The sequence below is a fragment of the Erythrolamprus reginae genome, chromosome Z (assembly GCF_031021105.1).
Source record: "Erythrolamprus reginae isolate rEryReg1 chromosome Z, rEryReg1.hap1, whole genome shotgun sequence".
NCBI classification, from domain to species: Eukaryota; Metazoa; Chordata; class Lepidosauria; order Squamata; family Dipsadidae; genus Erythrolamprus; species Erythrolamprus reginae.
The window spans coordinates 57610063-57614455 of record NC_091963.1 but is presented as its reverse complement, the minus strand read 5'-3'; the positions used below and the strand labels follow the sequence as shown (position 1 = coordinate 57614455).

The 4393-nt window shown below is 42.9% G+C and overlaps 1 long non-coding RNA gene across 1 annotated transcript; it reads left to right on the top strand.

Annotated features, from left to right (window-relative positions):
- Nucleotides 1-943: 943 nt before the first annotated feature.
- On the top strand, nt 944-1929 carry LOC139154618 (uncharacterized). The gene is made up of 3 exons (XR_011556945.1): nt 944-1120; nt 1504-1575; nt 1862-1929. It is a non-coding gene; the product is annotated as an uncharacterized lncRNA (long non-coding RNA).
- Nucleotides 1930-4393: the final 2464 nt, after the last annotated feature.

The following is a 4393-nucleotide window of genomic DNA, read 5'->3' as shown; positions in this document are numbered from 1 at the left end:
ATTCTTTTGAAAATTAATCTAAAGAAAGATTTTCTAAACTGAAAGACAATGCAGGGGACGAGTGCACATTCAATGAATTTATTATTATTGTTTTGGTCTAATGTCTTATTTTATCACAGGAAAGACTCAATTTTACAATCTTTTTTGCAGCAGCCGTTAAGCAAATACCATGTTAGGTGAACCCATTGTTAGCTACAGTTTTTGCCAGAAACCAGATGTAAATGCCAGTTTTCTGTAAAAATGTAAAATGATAGCAGGAAGCTGCAACAGCTATAAATGCAGGCCAATTTCTCAGTTCCCAAAATGCTGTCACATGATCATGGGATGTCAGCTGTTGGAACTCCAGGACTGGGTCATAAATACCTTAATTTTGAATGATTGCAAAGCGACCAGTTTTACGTTGAGGGCTATATACATAGGAATGTATATAGATTACAATGATATAGAAATAATTCAAATAAATAAATATTGTTTTAATTCAGAGCATGAACTGTTAATTTAAAATTAGAATCTGTAAAATAAATAAAAGAAAGAATCTTGGCTTTTATGTGCTGTGTGCATTTTGCTTATTCTGGTGATTTTTTATAGTTTATTAAATCAGCTACATTAAATCAAGAATCTTTTAAAATAAAATCATGACTCGTATTCCTTCCAAATATATGGAAGGACAATGAGGAGGGGAGTGCTTGAGGCAAGTTGTGAATGTAGGACAATCACTAATGTATACATATCCTATTTTTAAGTTAGTGGTTCAGCGTACAGTAGACATATTACAAGAAAAATATATTACTTGTAATTACTTTTAATCACAATAATTAAACAATTTAAAAAATCTCTCTTTTTCAGAATGAGTCTTCTGAATTGATAAGATATATAAAGCTGAAAGTGATAAGCAACTGGGGCCATCCTAAGCACCGTTCCCTGTAAGCTGTGCGCATGAGCAATAGCGCAGGGGGAAATAGACCCCTGCGCACCAATCAGAATCCTAGCGCAGAGGGAGGTAAGCCTATCAAATGGCTTCTCTCCTTAGCACGGGAATTTTCGGGCACGCCCCCTATTTAAACCTCGGCCGGCAGCCGAAGAGGCTTTTGTTTGGAAGCTCCCCGGACCAGAGGTTAAGGTAAGTAGGGCGGGCGGGGGGGGCCCTACCCTTATAGCTGCTGCGCCGTGCTGCCTGAAAATGTCGGGGGGGGAGGGAGGCGAGCCATCCCCTTGCCGGAGTGCTTGCAGCCTGCCTGAAAATGTTGGGGGGGGGGGGCGGGCTCCAGGCTTGCCTCTGCCGCTAGCCAGAGAAAAAGGAAAGGAGAGAAAGAGAGAGAGGAAGGGAGGGAGAGAAAGAGGGAGAGAGAGAGACAGGAAAGGAGAAAGAGGAATAAAGGAAGGGAGAGAGAGGAAGGGAGGGGGAGAGAGAAAGAGGGAGGGAGAAAGACAGGGAAGGAGAAAGAGAAAAAAGGAAGCTATTTTGCTGAATTTCAATTTTCTCTATATCCCATTTCTTCCTAGGACAAGAGAGACTGATTCACTTGCCCAAAACCACCAAGCTTTTTTCTGTGCTCAAGGCAGGAGGATTAGAAGGTGAATATCCCCATCTCTTTATCAAATTTACAGTCATTTTTATTGCAATGTTATACTTTGCCGAGATCAGCATTGTACAGCAAAAATTATATTTCAATCAATAGAATACAGGTGGTTAATTATAGTGCAGATGGGAGGAAGAAAAATAAAGAGAGGGAGGGAGGAAACACTCCATTGTGGGAATCTTCACATGATTAATAATATATAATAAATGCAACCAGACCAGTAGTTCTTGGCTTATAATTTGCATAATTAAATGACTTGAATGTGCTCTTATCTTTCCCAGCATTGTTATTTCCTCAAAGAAGTAATAGTTCTTCCTATAGTGGGAAGGCAGAATTCTGCTTTAAACAGGTAAGTTTGGAAGTTAAACGTTTCCTTAAAATTACCGTATATACTCGAGTATAAGTCGAGGTTTTTAAGCCCAAAAAATGGGCTGAAAAACCCGACCTCGACTTATACTCAGGTGACTGACAAGTCACCACAAGAGGGCGCAAGCGGGAGTCTGGCTGGCATTGCTGGCTTGGGTGGGTTAGCCTCACTGGCATTTTCCCCCTCTTGTGCGCAAGCAAAGGAGCCAGCCAACCACTCAAAAGCCGCGTTAGAGAGAAAAAAACCCAGCGCTTCAAGTTAACCGGCTAGGGGAAAGCGGGGCAGTTGCTACTTCTTTCGAGCTGAAGGAAAGGCAAGACGGCTGCCTTTCCCTAAGCCGCTTCCTGGAAACCGCTTAGGGATATCGCTCTGGGAGAGGGTGTCGCGCTGGAAATTCCCAGCCCCCAAAGACATTGAGAAACATCCAGTAGTTAGATAGTTAACTCTGTCTTGTAAGGTAGCTCCTCCTGTGTGATGTAATCTGTTTGCTCACATCCCCTCTTCTTAATGAAGAAGGGCGGTCTCTATTTAGAGTCCATCTTTTCGGTTCATCTTTCCTAGCTATAAGATGTGCCATCTTATGTCTCCTCAGACATTTATTATTTTTATACTTTTCTAATAAAGTAACTTGTTCATTCGAACATGCTTTGTCTGTACTTCAATACCCATCACCTCCGGAAGGTCCTGGCTCACTCCTCACGGGCTGAGCACCTTGCTTAAGGTAGGGCCCTTCTAATCCCGACATGGTAGACAGAGTGACGGTTATTGTTGAAGGAATAGACCCCGCTTACACCCCGTAAGCTCACTAGGAATTTCTCCAGATGCCAGCGAAGAAGAAGCGCAATCCTCTTACGCAATCCTACGTAGATTCTCTCACGAGTCAGCAGCTTGCCGAGCTCAAGGAGACTATTCGTGTAACGGATAGTAAACGGAATCCTACTATGTCTTTGCATTCTGAGAAGGAAGCCGCTCCAGCTGACGACAGCATTCAGCAAACTGTAAGTCTCTCTTACATGATTGATGATGTTGGGATTCGGGAGGATGAATGTAAATCTGCCCAAGGGGGCCCCTCCGGCAGTCTTTCAATTAACCCTAGTGATGAAGAAGAAGACGAGACGTTAACTCTCTTCCCATCTCAATCATCTGTTATGCATGTAAAGGCATCTGCCAAAATGAAGCATCAAGATGATTTCAGCTCTCTCACTTCTGCTAAAATAAAGGGAACATCCCTAAACCTGCAGAAAATTGAGGAGCTCATTGAAAAGGATGAGAAAGAAATTCACGCGTTAGAATCAGTCTGTCTTCACTTTGATAACTTACCTACTATGAAAAATATAGAGCAGCAAGAAATCTATTTCAGTTATTTAAAAAAGGCTGATGATGCCAGAACTGAATTAAGATCTTTGAAGAAACTCCAGCTTAAACTTATTACAGAAAAGATGGAGGTTATGTCCCTGAGAGGTGCCACGTATGCTCATTCTCCAAAGGGAGAGACAGAAGGAATCCATTCCTCCCACTCACCCGAAGATAAGCATGCGTATATCAGCCATTCTCCCGTGGTGACCCGTTTCTTCCCGCCTGCCTCTAACATAGAAGACATTCCAATTGAGGAAGGGAGGGCTAATCAGCCCAAAGAAAAAAAGCCGGAGCTTTTGCATTTTGAATTTGCTGACTATAGAAAAGGGGGGGTTTCCCCCACTGCTACAAGTTACGCAACAGCGGCCACTAGTGGATGGAATGCCCGAAAGGAAAAGGCATTACCTGAAACCAGACAGGGATTTTCCCAAGCTGATATGGCAGCGCAAATGCAGAAACACCAAGTTCCATTTATTCCAGGTCCTTCTGTTTCATCGCAGAGACCTCCAGTCTTTATTCCACAGATGCAAGCGCAACTTCCCCAGGTGGGACAGCCACAAGGTTTGCCAGGAGGGGTTGGGGTTCAACCCCAACCGCTCCAAGCAGTTCAGATGACTGCACCAACGAGGCAGACCATCACTTCTTCTGCTCTGAAAGGTGAGTTTGTGCTGTTACCTAATGGACACAACTATCGGAAGTGGCTTCACAGAATAAATTTGCACCTACTGGCTCATGACATAGATGGGATTGCACATAATCCCCCAGTAAGGCGCTGGACTGCAGAAGAAAGGGAAGCTGACATAAAAGCCAAGCTACTCATTCTTATGAGCATGGACTCACAATTGTCAATAAGGTATGACACACGTGACATTACTTCTGCTCAGATACTAGAGTCAATAGACGGCATGTTTAGGCCAATATCAGATGAAGGCAACTACATACTGATAGCCAAGTTTAATAACACTAAACTTCCAACTGGGGGTGAACTTGCACCACACTTATCTAAGCTTTTAACTATGCATAAAGACTTAGAAGAAAGAGGATACCGCTATGATGACAATCAAGTAAATGCGGCTATTATAACTTCCCT